Genomic DNA, 22,016 nt, shown 5'->3' on the forward strand with positions numbered 1-22,016 from the left:
GAGAAACACTGGTCATAGAAAGAAAAAAATAAATAACAAGATGACTGGGATCTGTGGTGAGGAGGAGTAGAAGGAGGCAGAAGCAGATGATGAAAATCCAGAATGAGGAAATATAGAGAAACTTTCCTATTCCTTCCTTGTTGTCCACTGGCTTCTTATTCTCGAGACGCTGTTTCTCTTACTTTTCATTCATGTCTTACAATTAACTTACCCCATACTTACTGTTTAAAGCCCTTGGGTCCAATGAAATTTATGCTCATTTTACCCCATCTCTCCCCTACCTTTTAAGCACCTCACGGTAAGATCCCACTTCCTTTCCTAACTGAAATTCTTTTCATCTCTCCTAAAACCCCCACTTCCTGGTTCCTCAATTTATTTCTCATTAGAATTTCAGACCTGATCAGATCATCAGCATTGGCTGAGGAGGAAGGAGAAACTCTTAACTTTTTTTACAAGGGCTGGGGAAGTAGGCCAGGGGATGAGGAGCATAGATGTGAGGATAGGTTTTTAGGTTTACAGACTGTCACATGAAGTACCTTGTTTCCCACTAAAGCTTTATTTTTTAAAAGATTTTATTTATTTGACAGAGAGAGGGAGAGAATGTGAGCACAAGGAGGGGGAGTGGGAGAGGGAGAAGCAGGCTCCCCGCTGAGCAAGGAGCCCGATGTGGGGCTCGATCCTAGCACCCTGGGATCATGACCTGAGCCGAAGGCAGACGCTTAACTGTCTGAGCCACCCAGGCGCCCCTCCCACCAAAACTTTAAACTTCAAGCTTAGATTTCTAGGCAGGCCTGCTAAGGGTATCTGTCCCTTAATGGACCTGTAAAAAAATATAACATCAATAATATTACTAGATAATATAGATTGAACCACTGGTAGACAAGTTTATAAATGATCATTTTTAACATGGTCCATTTGTAACTAGGAATCTGCCCATATTTATAAATATCCATCTCAACAACATTTCATTTCAGTTGTTGAGAAAATCTCGAGTCAGTTTGAGTAAGGGAAAATAAAATGAAAATCACTTATATTTTCAGTGATTATAAATATAAGTAATTTTCATTCTTTATTCTCACTGCATCATTTTCTGACAAAACTCAGGTGAGAAGTATAATCCTTGGCTGAGGAGGGATGCAATTCTCGGGAGGATATAGTAGGCGTAACTGGTAGAATCTGGTTGTGGAATCTTAGAGCTGCAAGTGAACACTTACATCATATTACAGATAAGACAATGGAGGCCCAGAAGGGTTAAGTAACTTGCCCAAAGTCACACAGCCACTTAAATATACAGTTGGGACAAAGCTCAGCTTTCCTGAAACTTTCGCTTATACCACCACCCTCTTATTATCTTTCTAGCCAACAACAAAAATACATTCTTGAACCCCTTCTTAGAAAACTTATTAAGGGCATGTGTTCCCACTCGTCTTTCAGATGTTAGCATTTGCTGAAATCCTTTCCCTCTCTTTTTGTCCCTCTGGCTAACATGCCGAAGGTCTGCCAGGAAGCCCTGTCTGCACCAAGTGCATGGGTAGGCTGTCCTCTGGTCCAGCCCCTGGGGATGACAGAATGTCATGAGGTGTGGAGGCTCTGCCTTTTGTCTCATGGGTTTCACAAGGGCTTTGTTCATATCCATCACCTCACTTCAGGCCCCCAACCACCAAGGCGGTTTTCCCGCTTCCTGCATCCTGTTCTTTCTTGGCCCTGAATGGTCACACCACGAGGCTTGCTGTTGTCTCTGCAGTTCCAATGTCCAAAACGTTATGGTCTTTCAGAGTGATCCCTTGTAACAAGCTACTTTTAAGAGACATTGATGTATAGCAAAGAGCTTTGGGGATCAGTCATTCATTATTCCATAGGATCCTTGTCTTTTGTAACAGCTCTGTAGGCACCGGGTATCTCTCACCGAACTCTACAAGACAGGTGCTAGGCCATGGGCTTCTCCTTGACATTTAATTCTGGGTCTCTTTGCACAATAGCGCCTTTAAATACTCAAATACTTAGGCAGATAGAAGAAACATTGTGTGAGTTTTAAAATTTGCTGTGAGGGGGGCGCCTGGGTGGCTTAGTGGGTTAAGCGTCTGCCTTCGGCTCAGGTAATGATCCCGGGGGTCCTGGGATGGAGCTCCCTGCTCAGAGGGGGGCCTGCTTCTCCCTTTGCCCCTTCCCCTGTTCGTGCTCTCTCTCTCTCTCAAATAAATAAATAAAATCTTTAAAAAATAAAATAAAATAAAATTTGCCACTAGGGAATTGGCCCAAGCCAAAGCATGGATGCCTCTTTCTGGCAGTTCGCAAAGTTCGATATTTTTAAACCAGAAGTTGCAACTTTGTTTTTTAAATTAAAAAGGAGCACTTCTTGTGCACTTAACTACTCACAAAGTACTGTGCTAAATGCAGTAAGAGATGAAAGGACGATACTCCAGTCTCAAAAAGCACACAGCCTAACGTGAGGCACAGGAATGTAAATGACAGTGTGGTACAAACAAGACTTAAATAAATGTGAACCATAATTAAAGTATAAAGTCCACGAGAGTGCAAAAGAAGAAATAATCAAATTCTGGCTGTGAGGAAATCAAGGACTATTGTACATGGGCTATGGCCCATGTATTTAGCTTTTGCTATTAAGTGGTAAAAGAATATTCTGGCCCTGTGACTTTCCAGAGCTCTGCCGAGGAAGGGTGTGTAAGGAGCGTGAGCAGTCTGGATCAGAATGCCGGGGGCATGAGGATCCTCGCAGGGACAGGCTGGGAAGTCAGGCAGGGCCACAGCACCAGAGGCAGGGAGGAGGAGGAGGGAAGTTCTGAGCTAAGACAAGTTGAGGAGAGAGATGAATGTTCCTGGACACATGCTGTAGGTTCCTCTCTGCACTTGGTGCTTTGCACACACCTTCTCTCTGAGCCCCTCACGGTAATATTATGAGGTGAATGCTGTTACCCAAATTTTACCAAAAGGCCACCTGAGGCTCAGAAGGCCACGCACCTTGCCCGATTCCACAACTAGTAAAAGGCAGAGACTGTCCACTGTGTTTTCAGTATATCGTCTTTCTCTCATACTGGCGGTCCTTGGAAGGCCTAAAAGTTTTGCACTTGGTTCTCAACACGACGGATGGCCACGGCTCCGTCGGTCACCGAATGCCACGCAATCATAACCTTGAATTTTCACTTGGGAGATGCTGAGGGGGACGACGGAGTGAACAACACTCACTTTTTCTATACTATCTTTGGTGCAGTAGGGACGTGTCAGCTCCAGGCATACCGACTTAACCATAAAGAAAGAGAAGTGGAAAATCAAACCCCAAGTTTCTATTTTAAGACCCTGTGGCAACACTGGATACACAATTAGAGTTTTGAATTTTATATATGAAATGTCATTTTCAGAAGAGTCAAATACAGGCAGAATTAGTGCTCTCCACTGTGTGAAAAATCTCCAAAATACTCAGGAAAGCTCTCTTCAAGAGACCTCTTTTATCATTCTCTGAGGACATACTATTTTTTCCTCTCCTTTCAACAAGGGACTCCTAATAATGGCACAATTAGAAGAACAGGTGTCTCACAGCTGTGAACCTGGAGCTTTGAAATGATTTCATTTAAACCGTGAGAGCTGTAAAAAAAAAAAAAAACCTCCATCAAATGTATATTATTTATAAACAAAGGATTAAAAAAAGTTTTCGAGAGGCAAGCCCCTTTTACACTTCTGTGGATCTCAGAATGGAGACTACGGAATAAATATCCAGCTCTTTGGGGTCAGAATCTGGGCCTGTTGAATCATCTGGGTTCTACAAGGAGAATTTCTGTCTTTTAGTGACTATCAGTTTTTATCGGTTAGGATTTGCTAAATCACGCTTGGCTGGGGGAAAAAACTGAACCCAGCCAGGTCTAAGCAAATCTAAAGGGAAATCAGAAATTAGAAAGTTAAAAGCTGGTTTTATCACTATGCTGATAATATACTCCCAAATTACTTTTCCATGTATCACGTTATTTGGCTTTCTCCAACTGTTGCAATGCACGAATGTACATCACGAGTGTGTATACGGAAGGTGTTATGATTGCTATTATTTGTGAGGCACTCACCCTACTCCTGTCTGACACCAGTTCTCGCAGGGTGGTGCTGGGGCCCGTGACTGCTCTCTCTATAGTGAGAGTGTGTGTGTATGTAAGTGTGTGGAATTATGGGCACACTAACGTCATGGGAACATAGTGTCTACCTGGGGCAGTTCTAGATTTTTAACATTTCCACAAATAATAATAATTCTTTTTTTTTTTTAAGATTTTTTTTTATTCTTATGTTAATCCCCATACATTACATCATTAGTTTTAGATGAAGTGTTCCATGATTCATTGTTCGTGCATAACACCCAGTGCTCCATGCAGAATGTGCCCTCCTCAATACCCACCACCAGGCTAACCCATCCTCCCACCCCCCTCCCCTCTAGAACCCCGTCCATCCTTCAGAGTCCATCGTCTCTCATGGTTCGTCTACCCCTCCGATTTCCCCCGCTTCATTCTTCCCCTCCCGCTACCTTCTTCTTTTTTTTTTTCTTAACATATATTGCATTATTTGTTTCAGAGGTACAGATCTGAGATTCAACAGTCTTGCACAATTCACAGCGCTTACCAGAGCACATACCCTTAACACGCATAAAGCAGTATATTAAGTGCTAGGCATTGTTCTGGGCCTTTTATACATAAAGAAACATCTAATCCTCCAAAGAGTGAGACAAAGTCGGTATTATTACTGACTGGCCCCTATTTTTCAGATGAGGACACTGAGATGCAAAGAAATGAAGTTATACAGTTAACCAAGGACATGGCAAACCATTCAAACCCAGGCAGTCTGTCTCCCAAATCTGTGTTCCTAATCAGTATGCTACACTTCTTCCGCGTATCACTATAAACTAGAAACAGAGAGGGAGCTTTTCATTTTAAGACAGGATCACTTTGGCTGGTGATAACTCTTGAATTCCCAAAGACTCTCTAAGGTAGGAAAGGCTCTTTTTACATCCCTTCAACACACCACTGTGTATGTTTTTAGACATCCATGAAGGCCAATAGCTCAGCCTAGTTATTACCAGGTAGATGCATGTTCTTACTATCTACATGAGTCCGGGAGGGACAAAAAAATCAGTGTTTTGATAGTCAGAATCATCGTCTGTCATGTTTAGGGGTTGGTTGTCACTGGAACAGTGACTCATACACATAGACACAAGTCATACCATACAAACTCTGTCTTAGTATTTCTACAACCAGAGAGAAAGTTCTTCAAACTAAGGTGGACTTCCAAATGTGAAATGTAAATCACATTCCTGTCCCTTTGCCCAGAAGGGATATTTCAGTAAGTGCAGAGTACTAAGCTGATACTGTATTGGCCACTTAAAAGAAATTCCTGGGGCACCTGGGTGGCTCAGTCGGTTAAGCATCTGCCTTTGGCCCAGGTCATGATCTCAGGGTCCTGGGATGGAGCCCCGCGTCAGGCTCCCTACTCTGCGGGGAGCCTGCTTCTCCCTCTCTCTCTGCCTGCTGGTCCCCCTGCTTGTGCTTTCTCTCTGTCAAATAAATAAATAAAATCTTCAAAAAATAAAAATAAAAATAAAAATAAAAGAAATTCCTGGTGGAAAAAGCAACCAGAAAATGAAATATTTCCCTAAGAGAGAGGCAGTCATGTGACAGAGAGCAGAGGGATGTCACCTTTTGTCTCTGGCCTCTGTCTGCAGGGATGCAGATGATGGTAATTTCTCGATCCACTTTAGAGCACGACAGGAGCCAATCAGCAAAATTTGAAAAGCAGTAGCACCCGTCCCCAGGGAGTTAATCTTACACATCTTTTTTCCCCCTAATCATAAAGATTATTGGGAGTCAACCCTTAGTTGAATTCCAACAACTACAAGTGTATATAATACAAGCTATTTTTTTCACTCTTATTTTTAATGCCTTTGCCAGAAAAGATATTTCATTCTGAAGCTTTTCTGAAAAATGCACTGAGTGCGTAGTTAGAATCCAAGTGATTCTATAGCCTTCCTTCTTCGCAAAGCATTTCTGGATTTTTGCCAACCATCAAAAATACACATTGGGGATTCGTTTACTGGCAGAGACATAAAACTAAAAGAATAATGAGGGAAAAGAAAGGTGCTGGGAATAGAACAGTATAATGGGAACTAATGATTGCCATGCCATACCTTAGCCTTTTAATATTACAACAGGAGCACGAGATTGGGCTTGAAGGGCTCCATACGTCTGCTCCTCCCCCTAAATGTACTTTTCCGGTCTTCATCTTATATTTACAACAGCCTAGTGAGGGAAGTGGGACAAGTATATTCTCATTTTGTAGAAAGTTACACAGTCAACAAAATGCCTAAAATTGGAACCAACTCTTAGTGCAGTGTTCTTCGAACAGCAGAATTTTGTGACTAGCAATACTCTGGCAAACTTATCATCATCAGAGATACTCAATATATCTACATCCCTTACAACATGGGCAACTGATGGCTCTGGATGGTTGCTGTCCCTCTCCTGTGGCCACTGTACATACTGAGCATCATCATGTCTGGCTAGTCTGGCTAGCCCTCCCATGAATATATTTTTTTAAGATTTTATTTATTTGTCACGGATAGAAAGAGAAAGAGATCTTGAGAGCACAAGCAGGGGGGAGCGGCAGGCAGAGGGAGAAGCAGGCTCCCAGCTGAGCAAGGAGCCCGAGGCGGGGCTCGATCCCAGGACCCCAGCTGGTACAATGACCTGAGCCAAAGGCAGGAGCTTAACTGACTGAGCCACCCAGATGTCTTGGCTCCTGTGAATATTATAGAATAGATTTAATCTGCTGGGTCATTCTTACTTCATGTAATACACAAATACGTTTCAATGCAGAGAATGCACAAATCTTTTTTCTTTTTTTTTGGTAAAACTATAAAAGTAAGTAATTTTTAAATTAATTTTATGGTGAATCCCATTGTAAGAAGCCACGCTTGATTTACCTGCTTTGTTAATAACGGATTTGCTTAAAGTAACACCTGCATTTTAGATGCTACTATCAACTGGCTCCGGTTAACAGATTTCTTTAAAGCCTGCTAGAAAATAAACAGAAAAGGAAATTAAACACTGTCTTGAGAACCTGAGAGTTTCTAATGATGCTGATAATTTGTTTGGAAATATTTTGGTTACTTTTTATTTTTAAATAATTATCCTCTCTCAAAGGTCCTATAGCCTCATCACCTTTCGTCTAAAAATAAGCGCAGCAGAAACCACTGACGTTTATGTTAGAATCTGCCCCCCAGAAGGATTCCTTCAAAATGTGCCTCATTGCCCTGTAATAGCCACAATCCGCAGCCACTTTCAAACACATTTCTCACGTCTATTATCACCACTTCCCCTACACCAGAGATGACCATGCAAGATTCCCTAGTAATTTGAAGGCAAAATCATAAAGCAAATATGAATTCTCACTGCAATCTAATTTTGCTTTTACATTTTTGTAAAGTCTACAAAAGAGAGAAGGACCTTGCCCCTAGATATACACATGTACCTGAAGACCAGTGGTTTACCAAAATTGAACATTACATTTTGTAAATTCTGTACCCTGCAGATACGAATGTAAAAAGCCTACAGTGTTTCAGTTCTACTATGGTAAATACTCGCACAGCAAAGATGTCCTAAAAAAAAAAAAGCCTCAGTCAATGACTTATTTGTTTTAAGCCCTATAATGCAATCACAACTGAATCTTAATAACAGGATTTGACCCTATCACCTAATTATTCCAGGGATGACTTCTTAAAAAATCTAACCTTCATTTGTAATTGCGATGCCCTCTTGTGAAATCGAAGCAGATGAATGAGGTTAAATTAGGACATCATTGAGAGAAGGAACCTAAATTTGAATACATCTGCCACCAGTGCTCTAGGGATTCAACATCGACACAAATCAAATGCTTCCTATGTAAGCAGAGTTAATCAGTCCTAAAAATGCCCTAACATAGTACAAGGCAGTATTTCTTTTCAGAAAATGCAACTTGATACTGAGAAATATATTCCGCCTTAACTTTAAAATGCCATTCAAAATTATCCTATGAGAAAGGGAATCAATTTAAAACATCTTGCCTGAAACCAAGCTGTGGAGTTGCATTCTGCTTCTTAAAATTCACTGTTATAAGGATCCACACTTTTTCTCTCCTAAACTGTGGCTTAGTGATCTTAAAACAAATGTGCACTTCGTGTGGGTCATTTTGGCACTGGATGGGATGCTTCTGTCCTTCTTACCCATCTTAAAGATGTCTTGGGGGATATCTCAATGTGAGCACGGCCCTGAGACCCTTCCTAACAAGCATTGCCACAAAGTAATCTCTTGTAACACTTATGGTTGCAGGGATAGAACAAGACCATTGTGTGTGACCTGATTTCATTTCAGTGACTGTCCCAGTAAAGAATGACATCATCCCATTCTTTTTTCTTGATCTCCACTTGTGACTGTCCCCCTCTCCCCGCCCCCACCCTCATCATAATTAAACTGCTCCCCTCCCTCCCCCTCCTCATTCCCAGGGGAGTAGCTATTTTCCTCTTAACTTCCTGCCTGAATGTATCATTATGGCAAGAGCAAAGGGTTTTGCTCTGGTCGGTTAATATCCCGGGAGTGCGTTTCCTCGCCATATTAGACAAAGCTCTATTCTCTTGGCAGCCAAAGCATACTGAGAGGACCATCTGCTGGGACAGGTCTCACTCAGTCAGATGAAAATGGAGAAAAGCCAGCGAAAGGTGGCACAGGCTGAAGCTTGGTGTTTTCTTTCAGCACAAGTTTGAGGATGTACTGTCTAAACAGATCCATTTAACGATGTGTATGCATGTGTGCACATTGGTAGGCTTGCGCATACTAGCACTTGCTTTATCACTTAGATTTGTATCGATGACCCACATGTGAAAGTATTTAGTCTCGGAGGGATGAAAGGACGGGACGCAGGAGAAGACATTAGTTTCAAAACTGGCATTAGAAGGCAACTAAATAAAACGGCTGTGTGAAGGAAGGTGCGGGTTAGGTTTTTTTGAGCATAGTTATCTCTTACAGGAAAAAAGCAAAATCCACTTAATATGCCCCACATCCGTGTAATAGGAAATGATGCCCCAATTCAAACTAATGAACTATGAAGACACTGCAGAAACTGTAGATTGTTTCAATACAACAGTGAAAAGAATCAGAATAAAATAGTATATTCTCTGAGTTTCCAATTATATAAAATATTAGGTAGTACCATACGAAATTGCTGCTTTTGTAGGTCAAAATAGTCAAATAGTGGCAGTTGTATATGATTCCTCACTGCATATATTCATATATAAAAAACTTAAAGGGCTGGAGTTAAGTGTGTGTATGCTTTACCTCAACATATTTTCATATTGGATCGCTATTATATTGTTTTACAACAAATACATTATTTTAACTGACGCTAGGATGTGCAATGAGAAACGTTAAGGGCGAGAATGATCACAAGGGAAAAGAGTCGGCTTCTTAGCACCCCCAAATTCAGCTATTTATATTCCGCAGCAAGCTTTTAATGCTCGGTGGATACCCAAAGATAATTTTAGCAGTTTTTAGGGTCGAAGTCTGGAGTTGATCCCTTGAAAAGATGTAGTTCACTATTACAGTCCATGGACAATTAAAAAAAATCTCTTAAATTTAAATTAAGGCATTGAGTATCACTTAAATTATTAAGGTAATATAAAAAAAATAAAGTGCCAGGGAGGCACAGCCAAGACATGCTTATGATAAAATTTTCCATCCTAAATAGGCATCAGCAGGGCTAGGAAAGGTCTTAATTTCCTTACAAACAACATAGCCGCTGTTCTAAGTTATCCCATCTGTGTGCCCCAAACCTTGTCTGACAGAGCAGTTTTCGAGTCCGGAATGCACAATAGCAGCCATTCAGATTTTGGCAGGTGTATTTCAAGCTGAAAACCAGGCTCCACAAAAAATAACAGTCTGTTTCACAGGTGTGAACATTTTTGCCAAGAACTCTCACAATCTCCCCCAAGCTGTGAAATTTAATTGTCCTTTTGTTGTCTTATTGTATGTGAACACAATCTATCTTTCCTTGGATCAAAAGAGAATCTTCTGGCAATTGGACAGTCAGGAGATGCTTAGGCAGCTTCTGTGTTTTGCTTATAACATCTCCTGGTTCTGTTTCTCGTGTTACGTACTTTGGAGGTGATGCCAAGTTCAATGAACTGCAGGTAAGCAGTTCTTAAAGCTGGAAAAATGTTGAATGAACTTTATATCCAGATGACAGGAGCAGAGAGGCAATCAAAAATGCACAAGGCAGCATTCTGAAGCTCTAAGGCTCCTTAAAGTGGTCCTTATTTTATAAACCTGACTGTCTGAGCACACACAGAAAGGACTCATTGCTTTCTACAAAATTTGCCAGATGAGAGGACTGTAGAGCTAGGAATACAGAGGTGGTGGTGCAAAGTGACTCAGCTGTCTATCTAATCCAGCTCAAGGACTGGATGAAGAAGGGCAGAGAGTTTGAAGCCGGGACTTGGTGGGACTTCGAATCTGAATTTTCCAGTCCAAGGACAGAAAAAGCATGCTGGAGACTCCTCTCAGAGGGGGCCTACGGATGTTTAAGAAGTAGGCGTCTTGTGTGTTAAATGTGAGCAAGTGATTCTTTTTTTTTTTTTTTTAAAGATTTTATTTATTTATTTGAGAGAGAGAATGAGAGAGAGAGAGCACATGAGAGGGGGGAGGATCAGAGGGAGAAGCAGACCCCCTGCTAAGCAAGGAGCCCAATATGGGACTCGATCCCGGGACTCCAGGATCATGACCTGAGCCGAAGGCAGTCGCTTAACCAACTGAGCCACCCAGGTGCCCCTTGAGCAAGTGATTCTAACTTGATCCAATATTAAACACATTTCTGTTTTCTTGTAATAAGAATATGCTGAAAAATGAAAAGGACATAATGCTTAAAGTAAAATTACCCATTAAATGGAGAACTGACTATGGGGCGCCTGGGTGGCTCAGTTGTTAAACATCTGTTTTCGGCTCAGGTCATGATCCCGGGGTCCTGGGATGGAGCCCCACATCGGGCTCCCTGCTCGGCAGGAAGCCTGCTTCTCCCTCTCCCACTCCCCCTGCTTGTGTTCCCTCTCTCGCCATGTCCCTCTCTGTCAAATAAATAAATAAAATCTTTAAAAAAAAATGGAGAACTGACTCAAGAAGATGAAGAATTCTTAAGAAGTCACAGTTCTACTGTTCATTGAACTAATTTCTAAACAGATACCTTTTTTAGTTTCTGTTTTGGATTATTTCCTCTCCTGTTTGGAATTTTGAAGGAAGGAGACCTAAGTTTCAACTTGTTTTCTCTTATTTTTGATTTATCTTGTGGATAACCAGCTTCAATATGTTTCTGGTGATACCCCAGATCATCTGCACACAAAGCACAGAGAATTACAGGAAAAAAATGGCAAGGCTCATGATTTTCTGTCAAGGAACTAACCCCAGACTTCTGTACACTTCTAGGTATTTCCCTGCTAAACTTGCCATTTGTAGTGTGGACACAAAATGCTTAATTCCATAAGTATTAGAAAGAAAAGCTCGATAAATCAGTCCTCAAGAGACAAACCTGAAATTCAGGCCAGACCTGCTAAAGATTTCATTTTGTTTTGTGTGAGGTTCACGAACTTTTTGGTGATTAGAGGACTTTATCCAAGACAACCTGGGCCAACGCAAGGCTTAGAATGAAAAGCAAGTGAAGGGTAATGATTTTGAAGAGCCGCAATTTGAAATCAACAGGAATTCAACAGTTTCCATTGCATTAGTTTGGTTGGGGAAGAAGGGAACAAATTTCAATGTTGACATTTGAGAAGAGACACATGGGGCTGTAAACTTATATGAATCAACACCCCTAAGAATGTTTTTGCAACTAAGGTCATATCGCTTAGGTGGGTCTCTGTAACTCTTCCTGGCCCCACAACACCCTGGCACTAATATTCACTTGGCCAAGGCAAGAAACTGTGAAGGCAAAGCTATGAACAAGACAGGTGACATTTGTGTGGATGACCGGGTGGAGCTGGCCTGCCATTCACTGTGGCTCTAAATTCCCCTGAGCTTCCTGAGCAGCCATGACATGTTCATAAAGTGCTTTACACCCAATGTGGGGCTCAAACTCACAACCCCAAGATCAAGAGTCACAGGCTCTCCTGACTGAGCCAGCTGGGCGCCCCTGATTCTTTAGATACTCATTATTCAGACGGTTCTTTTGCCATTCCTGAAGACTAATTTCATGCAATGGCTCTACCCCATTTAAGGCCCCTTTTAGCTCTCTCATCCAGGAAGGAGGAAAATGTTACGGGAAGGTGCGGGGCTCCTCTGTTTCTTACAATTCCCCATCCATGAAACAGTCCCTCTTCAAGTGACATGGAGTGCTCAGCTTTAATTAGTCCCTTGGCTTAATTAAGCAAGAGATAAATGTTTGCTACGAGTACCTTTGAAGATTTTCTGCAATTACTCTGTCGTGGAGAACCTGCATGTCATCTGCCAAAATCACCTTCTTCAGACGGTGGTGGGTGGCCGTCAGCACCTACAATGGAGGAGAGCAAATGTGCCCTCAGTTGCATTTTATCAGTGGCTTCTCTCATCTCTCAGATGGCGCCCTTTCACAAACTTCAAAGAGGAACATCATTAGGAATAATAGTCTCCAAATTTTATCCACACTGCTTTTCTTACAATCACTTGTGAGAGACTTTGAAATACGGTGGGTAATTCAGTGCTTTTGTAGGAGTTCCCATTCGTCTCTCTCTTCATCAAGGGAAAGACTGTCCCTTAGATTCATTTCATATTATTCTCTGACTAGATTTCCTAAAACTAATAAAGAAGAATTTCTTTTTAAAAGTTTACAAAGCGTTCCAAGTTTAAAAGTTGAGTGACCTCGAATTTCAGGTTGTGAGACCTGTTTGGAAGGAAAATGTGCTGATTCACAAAATCTCCTAAAGCTGCTGCAAGCTATTATTTGGTGAGTAGCAAAGTAAGCATTTACAAGTGGTTAAATTTGTTTCTCTTTTGCATTTATGGCAGGTGAAAAATGTAAGTAACTCAAATCAACTTAGATACTTCGAATAAGAGGAAACACCCAGATTAATGCAGTATATGATGATGTAATCTTGCCTCAGTGCAGAGCACATTTTAACATGTACACATCATATGATACATAGTACAAAAGAGGAAATAGAAAATATGTAACATATGTATCTTATGAGAAAATATAAGCTATCAGAAATATAAAAGAATAGGAAAGCAATACACACACTTTAACAACCCCACATTTCCTTTACCTTTAGAAAGTATTTTTCTTGCCCATGTAAATATTAGAACATTTCATTTGAGCCTTCTTACCTCTTCACTGGTGAAAACCAGTGTCTATTGGTATGCACAGAGGGGAATCTCAGAGGTAATGGGTATAGATTATTTCCCTCAATACAATAGACCTGGAATCTCTTCTGGATCTGAACTGGCCCTGCTGATTTAGGTTAAACGTGGGCAGTACCAAGTCCTTTTTGCTCTGCTCTGGAAGCTTCATTCTTATAGCAAGATTTTGCCGCAGCAGGGCCTCCCTGGTGCTGGCCTTGTTGGCTGCAGGACCCTTCCTCCCACGCCACCCTTATCATGTCTCTTTCCATTCCTGACAGAAGCTCAGCTCCACCACCCATCTACACCACCCTGTCATCTGGCACGCCCAACCCGGTTGGCCTTTTGACTGCTCCCCTGTGCTTCCCATCCTGGGAGGTGCTGAGCTCTCGGACAGCTTTTACATTCTCTGTTCCCATGTCTCTGATAATCTTACAAATTATTATAAGCATCACACAGAGGTCTACTTTTTAAATATGTTCCTGGAGGACATGGAAATGTTTACGTTTATAATTATGCATGACACCTTGTGATCTCCCCAAGTAAATGTTTACCCCGGAGCGTGAAGCTCTAAGTATCTGCCTGTGGTCGTGCTGGCATAGCCTAATGCCAAAGAACACTCTTTTTGCAATCATTCTGAATATACCCCTGGGGGTAGCAGACCCTGGAATTGGATGCCTGAATTCCAAGCTACAGCATTCACTGGCTATGTGACCTTGAGCGAGTTACTGAATTTCTCTATGCCTCGGAAGCCTCTGAAAAATGGGGATTGAAGATAGTATCTAACCCATAGGGTTGATGGGAAGATGACAGGTTAGCATCCAAGTAAAAAATTTAGAAGGATTTTTGGCCCATCGTTAAGCACACTATAAACGTTGGCCATTGTTATTACGTGGGCTAATTTTTTTTTTTTTTTTTTTTTTTTTTAGCCTGTAATAAAGATACAACTGCCCTTGCAGTGGTAATTTGCAATCAAAAGGTATTTTCATGGAATGGGAGCAGAGTTTCCATAAATTTTATAAACAAGGGCTCTGATTTGTCATCATTAAACTGGTAACCTGTGGGATTATAATGTAACAATTTAATTGCTGTCGGCTATTAGAGGGAGAACAGAGGCAGCCTGAATACCTGGCTGATGCGTATGTGCCCACGAGAGGCAAATGCTTCTGGCGGTGCTGTGTGAGGTTGTGTTGGCCAGATCAGAGCAAGGTGATAGGATGGCTGAGCCATCACGGTTCTTGGCTCCGTAACTTGGACACCAGCAGAGTTACTGCTTGGATCCTGTCCTCCTTCACACGCACCTCTTGGAACAATTCGTTATAAATAGGCATAGTACTAAGTGTGCAAAAGAAATTTCTTATTAAAGTGTTTCTTTTTTAATAATTGCATGAATGAACACGGTTAAAACAAATTTATTCTTTAATTTTAGCAAAATGGCATCATCTGGCAAAGAGAATTAACATTAAAGAGAATATTATTGGGCGCCTGGGTGGCTCAGTTGGTTAAGCGACTGCCTTCGGCTCAGGTCATGATCCTGGAGTCCCGGGATCGAGTCCCGCATCGGGCTCCCTGCTCGGCAGGGAGTCTGCTTCTCCCTCTGACCCTCGTCCCTCTCCTGCTCTCTGTCTCTCATTCTCTCTCTCTCAAATAAATAAATAAAATCTTCAAAAAAAAAAGAGAGAGAATATTATTGGTCTATGGCTTTGTTCATATTTAATCAGCAATTTCTCTTGGATTTTCAATGATATAAATATAATGTTATTATTGCAGATGTATAGTTATATAAACATAATTCAAGTAATTAATACTTACGTTTTTTAGGGTACGTATTTCAGTAACATTTTAGTAGATAATAACATAAGGCATTACTGGGGGCTCGGTAGGTGGTCCATTGATCAGGTTGGGAAATGCTATAAGACAGTACCCACCAGCCTGGCTTCCTCAGGGTCCCCCCTCTCCTCCTTCCCCCACCCTCACGCTCTGTGAGACTCTCTTTATACTTTCATTTCCGCTGTTCTTTACCGAGAAAAATCTGCCATTATTCCCCCCACCTATTCAAGTTCTAGGCACCCCTCTGGGATCAGCTGAAATCCTGACATTTCCTAACAACCTCTATTTTCATTTCTCTCACCAGCACTCCAACACTTAAAAACCCATGCCATGCAATGTAGCATTTAGTTATACAGTCCCCACTGTTGTCACTGCTTGCCTACATGGGTGAGGGCTCATCTCTCGATCAGGTTTTAGGATTGCTAAATTGTGAGGGTTATACCTGGGGCTTCGTCTACATCTCAGACTCTAATCATAACGTGGCCGCCAGGAAGTATGATGCGCCAGTGAAGCACCCCTTCATCATCAGGATCTGAGTTATGTCTTGATTCCGGGTTTGTTTTGGAGTTTATTCAAGTTTTGGTCAAAAACACCTAATCTAAGACCTTGAATGGTTCCTGAAGCAAGGATAAATTGTCAGTCCACACGGCGCCGAAGCTGGGCCACACAAACTTGAATGAAGCAGGCCATCACTGGCCTGGCTCTGGGTCATTTTGTCCTTTCTTTTTATTAAGCCAGATTTATGATATTTTCCATAAGCAACGACTCAGCACAAGACTCAGATGTGTCTTGCGCAAACGCGTGTGTGGGGGGGGAGAAAGAGAGAGAGAGTGAGAGAGCAAGAAAGTGAGCGCTCGTATGAATCTCAGTTTCTGTTCATAAAATGCACAGATAAGATTGGGAGACATCCAAAACCCCTTTCTGCTCTAAAATTCTATAAAACATTGGCACCTATGCCTATTAATTTGACATTAACATCCACAAATAAATGCAGTTGTGCACCAGAATTTCACCTGCTGATAATATACTGGGAAGCTGAGTTTGATAGTTTAAGAGCTGTACTTGAAAAGTTTGGTTTGGCTTCTCTGTCTGTATTAGCGCTGTTGTACTTAGCACTTATGAATCCATGCTATAAAGTAAGTAGATGATTGAAATTAAGTCTCTTGGCTTTCAGTTGTTCAGAAACTGAGCTGCATTTCCTGGCTCTCAAACTTCGTAAACTCATCAGATTTTGCTGCAGAGAAATGCCATTAAAATAACAGTCCTCGGTGGAAAACACTAGCACCATTCATAGTGAAATGCTGAAACAGTAACTGATGTTTTTAAACTGAATTGGAGGTATTTTTCTACACTGTACACACATATACACACATGGAGATAGATGTGTGAGGTAAACACGTCGTTTTCTTCGGCAGTCCTTTAATTTCTCCTAAAAATGGCTTTTCATCTTGTTGCAGAAGTGCATTCTGTCTGTGCTTGTAATGCCTTGGAAAGTAATAACAGTTCCAAACTGCTTTCCCTAAGGAGTTGTTGGAAGGTCCAAAATGTCCTCATTAGAAAACTTGCACTGAACCACACAAATCTTGCCATTGTGGATGGTGCTCGCATGTGGGACTATTACTTCATGCACAATGACATGAGACCAGAAAACATGTGAACAGGAAGCCAAACCCAAGAGAGAGTTGGGGAGCGTCCAGCTTTCCAAACAGCACAGAAATGAAGCAAGATTCAGCAATCTTCTGCACTCAGGTGTCTGGGGGCCCACACAGCTGCACCCCGTCCCACCCTTCAAACACTGTGCAGGAGAGCAGTGGCTCAGGCAGCACCCAGCCTGGAGTGGATCATTATGTCAGCAACCCCAAAAAGACTCTGAAGAGTGTAGCACTCACTTATGGAGCCAAGACTTTAAATGGCTTGAGTGACCTACACCTGGAATGGCCAGCACCGTATATGGAAGCTCAGTATATTCTTCATACTTTCTATTGTGCTAATGGGAATTCCCCCCAATATATCTGGCTCCTTCTTTAAATAATAAACTTTCCCATGATGCCAGTCCATCTTCTTCTAAAATATACATATGGTGATTATTTTGTATAGCTGATACACTAACTGTTCCTTTTTGGAACTTTTCTTTTTTTTTTTTATGGCGGAAATATTTTGTAAAAATAGAAACCTTTTTCATGATTTCAAAAGCCCAAAATAATTTCTGAAGTTTGGGGAATGTTGAAGTGAACCATCAGAAGCCAGATGGAATTCAGCTTATAACCAAGTATTATCTTTCTGATGAGCGAGAAAACCTCTTTCTATTTACAAGTGGGAATAGCTTCTTAAATCTGTTTTAAAATATGTTGATACAGTTTGCCTACCAGAAAGAAATATTATATGACTTTGTGAGACGAGTCATGCAGTCCGGGGCTAAGCCCCTTTCCTAATAAATGGTATTTGCTCTGGAGTGTTCAGGTGGGGAAGGCACTATGAAATGCAGGAAATCCAATCGAGGCTTTGCCATGGAAGATTAAGTGCTGAGTGCAGAAAGGGTGAAAGGTATAAGAAAACTAAGGTTATCAAGTAATCAGACCTCAAAGATTTAAAAAGTCACAGCTTCCTGTCTGCTAATCAGATTGTTTTCTATTCATTCTGTTAAAATTCTTCCAGTTGTCATCTTTTAAAAAACTCGCAAATGCTATCCACCCCCCACTCCTTTCTTTTTTTTAAAGATTTTATTTATTCATTTGAGACACAGAGATACAGAGATACAGAGAGAGAGAGAGAGAGCATGAGCCGGGAGAGAGGCAGAGGGAGAGGGAGAAGCAGGCTCCTTGCTGAGCCAGGAGCCTGATGTGGGGCTCGATCCCAGGACCCTGGGATCATGACCTGAGCTGAAGGCAGACGCTTAACCATCTGAGCCACCCAGGCGCCGCCCCCCCACTCTTTTCCAATGACGCACCGTTCAAGCATAGGGGAAGAACTTGCCCGTCACACGGAAGGAGATGGTTGTAGGCAAAGTAATGGCCAGGTGGGAAATGACCTCCTTTCCTCCAATTTCTGAGTGTGCCCCCTAATTCATGGGCAGTGAGTGGAAAAGTCTGCTAAGGAAGGGCTGCTTCTTCATGACTAAATATTCTTTGTGAATATGTGTTCTTCCTCAATAAGTATTCTACTAGCCCTCAGATCTTTTTTCCTAGTCTCTCCTAATTGCTGAAGGCTCAGAGGAAGTACAAATTAGTCTTTTTAAGGGTATGCATGGCTATTGGCAAGGCGGCCCTAGACATGGCCTTCCTGTTGAAAAGTTAATGGAAAAACAATCCGCTCAACAGCAGGGATGCAAGATGAAAGTTCAGAGCCCAGTAAGCCCAGATATTGACATTTCTTGGGGCCATCAAGCATAACAGAGTGCTTAAAATCCTCCCCCCTCCAAATCTGGCAATTTTATACTTTTTAAAACACTTTTTTGATTTTTTTACTCAATGTTGCTGTCTACCTTCTTCCTCTGTCCCCCGGCCCCCGACTAACTCGATTTTCTGTTATAAAGGTGTGTCTCCTTCTGTTTTATGGTATTCCATCATAGCTACCCAGTTGAGCCCAAAACTAATACAGACCTTTCCTTTTCCTTCCATTCCCTCATTCAGCCCCCAAGTCGAGAATATCCTACCTTCTAAATATTTCTGGACTCTGTGTCCTACTGTCCACCTACACTACTCAGGACCTCAGCATTTCTCACTATACACTGCAAGAGTCTTTGAACCGGTCTCCTAGTTTATAGCATTGTCAACTCCCTTGGCCTTTGCCCACCCCCACTCCATACTGGATACTAGATGCTCTATGTAAAACCTTCCTAAAACAAAAATCATATTTACTCTCTGCTTTCTTCGCCCCATTCAGATTGACTCCCACTGATTAAACAGTGATTCTGACAGTTCCAACGCTGGTGAATTTAAGGAGCTGGCACCGCCATGCTTCCGTCATTGGGACGGCTTTGCTACAAACAAATACATCGTCTAGTAAACCATCATGAGTGGCCTAATGATGCCATTGGTTTACATTTCAGCCCAAGCTTTTTTTTTTTTTTTATCGATATGAACCTATAAAACAGATTTTTGAAGATCACGAGCTGATCCATGCATGAGTTTGAGTTTTACTAGAGTAACAGATCTAAACACCTCAGCATGAGGCACTGGAATATTCATGGTTGGGCCCCTGACTAAATCTCCAGCCCCTCGCAGGTTCAACACTCTAGCACCAACTGAAATCAGCTTCTAACCCCAGGCTTTCTTACACCTTCTCTCCAACTGTCCTCTTCTGCAAGGTCCTTCCACACCTCTTGCTGATCCTTCAAGACTCACGCAATCACTGTCATCTTTGCGCAAGTTCCTTTGACTGACACTAGGCAGAAATAATCACTCTGGCTTCAATTCTGTCACTTAACCTTAAACACACTTCTGTTTTTGTAGGTAGTGCACTGTTAAGAAAATTATCTGTTGTTTCCAACTGTCCCCTCAGATTATAAACTCTTCCAGGGCAGGATATTAATCTTACTCACCTTTGCATCACCAGTGCTTAGTGTGGCATGTAATACATAGTAGATGCTCAATAAATGAATGAGTAGACTCGAAGGTGAAAAAATAGAGTAAATGGAAAAGCCCTACAATGGACTGAAACACTGCTATTTTCAGACACCGTGCTAAGTAGTTCACATATATTATCTCCTTTCAGTCCTTTCAACAATCCTGTCTTTGAGGTAAGTAGTATTGGTCATATTTTATAAACGTGAAACCTGAGGCTGCAAATCTTAAAGATCTTGTTGCTGGTCATATAACCAGGTAATGGCAAAAGCAAGCCTCAAATCTGGACCCCATCATGGTTTGTATTCTTTCTACTATGACTGAGTATGCCTTTGAAGATAATGTTGAGATTATGTGGTTGATCTTTGTAATTAAATTAGCTACCATATAGAATTTAGTGTTGACAGATCACTTTTAAATTCAGGGGTAAAAGCAACTAGAATCCAGTCTCATTTTCAACTTTAATTACGCCTCAGAATTTCTTGGAAGCCACAGAGAATTCTAAGTGGAGATGTCATTTAAAGAGGTTCTTTAAAACAGACATAATTTTATATGTCTTCTTATGTTTGCTTAATAAATAGCTCTATTGCATTCTGAACTTTGATATGAAATCTTTCCACCTGGCCCATTTTGGATATTATATCATGTAAAATTCTGAGCACCAGAGAGATACAAGAAATGTAAGAGTATATGTATGTGCAAATATATATTTAATTATCCTGAACACTTACATACATTTGAACATATAAACATACACGCAAACACACACATTTATACATACTCATTATATGTGGTTTTCACATCTGCTTATCTAATGATAAAGACAATCAAGCCCAGTGTTATAGCACTAAAAGTGAGAGGTCTAGTCAATTTATATATCTTAAGTTTTCTTACCTGAGTAAAGACATTAATTTTCTATATGCCATAGTGCACCAAGTTATCATCATGGTTTTGTAAGTGCAAATTGTACAACTACCCAAAATAGCACTGAAATAAGTTCAGAAATGGGATCTTTCTTAGTGTTATTCTCAGGTTTTAAATTCACTTTTTGTTGAAAAACACTTTCTCAACGCAATGAGCATCATCCCTGCAAAAACTACTCTGTGAATTCAGCATTCTGCACATTCGGAGTTTAATGACAGAGTTTTGGTTTTTGCCAGGGCTTCAGAAGTTAGTGTCCATGTTCCTTTAATATTTAGACCCTTCAGCGCGGCGGCGAACAACGTAATAACAATTCACATGTCCACTGTAGTTACAGTGTTTTGTAGAGTTCACACAAGCCCGAGCAAGTTTCAAGCCTACACCGAAAGATGGGATTTATTTCATAGTGTGAAAAGAAACTTCCAACAATCCTATTTGTCCGGAACTGTGAGCACGGCAAGCGGAGAAACTGAAGACTAAAGTCCTGCCATCCGTTCTGGTTGCCTAACAAACCAGGTGAATAGCCAGAATTCCTCTCTAGGGTGAGGAGATGTGTGTAGACCAGTCAGACCAACCAGGACCCGGTTGCAGTGGCCAATTTCAGCACCTGGCCTGGGTGCTCTTTTGTGAAGTGAATTATCCACCCAAACCTCTTTCCCCTCCTTTAACTTTCAGGAGGGACCCAACTGGGTGGAGGACTTTGGCCAGAAACACACTTTCCATCACCTAAGAATCCGAGCGGGGGAAATGCTTCCAACGAAGAGATACTATGAAATGGACAAGGGCAGTAAGGAAAGTTTGCTTCCTTCCTTTTTAAAGAAAAAGCAGAGCATCATACTTACGAAAGCCGCCTTCCAAATCTTCTCTAGAGAACAAGCTCTGGGAACTGGGAGCCTGCAGAGGAGCAGAGATAAGGTGGCAGCGGGACTTCCTTCCTCCTCCCCAGGCCGAGAGTCATTGTTCCTTATCTGCCCTGGCCTCCGAGGCGCGCGGGGAGCCAGGGAGGCCTGGCCTCTGACCCGCACCGCCCTCCCCTCTGGCCTCCGCGCCCGGGCTGGGGGTTTGCTCTCCGCAGCTACAGCCGCCCGGCCTGATAGCGGCCCAAAGATTCATTAGGGACTGTCTGCGAAGTGCTTGCAAGATGAAGAGGGTTATATAAGCCCGCGTATTATTATCATCACACACCCCCATAGAACCCAGGCTGCCAGACAAACAAAAGGCAGTTCCAAGAAGAGGAGGAGCAGAGGCAGAAGTTACACTGGGGGTGAATTTCGGGACACTGCTGAACTGACTGGAAAAAAAAAAAAAAAAAAAGGCAACCCAATATGTG

General features: G+C 41.8%; 1 protein-coding gene across 6 annotated transcripts in view; it reads right to left on the reverse strand.

Annotated features, from left to right (window-relative positions):
- Positions 1-22,016, reverse strand: part of SULF1 (sulfatase 1) — a 179,144-nt gene that overhangs the window by 132,557 nt on the left and 24,571 nt on the right. For 3 of the 6 annotated variants that reach the window (XM_064588235.1, XM_045896429.3, XM_045896430.3), the window contains exon 2: positions 12,455-12,549. The exons of 1 other annotated variant lie outside the window; for it this stretch is intronic. The gene's annotated coding sequence lies outside the window, so the exon portion shown is untranslated. Of the gene's footprint in view, positions 1-12,454; positions 12,550-21,528; positions 21,824-22,016 lie in introns of those variants that run through there. 2 more of the 6 variants (XM_064588236.1, XM_064588238.1) reach the window with 2 other exon arrangements.

Source organism: Mirounga angustirostris, unplaced genomic scaffold, assembly GCF_029215605.1.
Source record: "Mirounga angustirostris isolate CCGP_5_RB_7025 unplaced genomic scaffold, mMirAng1.0.hap1 SCAF_4, whole genome shotgun sequence".
NCBI lineage: Eukaryota > Metazoa > Chordata > Mammalia > Carnivora > Phocidae > Mirounga > Mirounga angustirostris.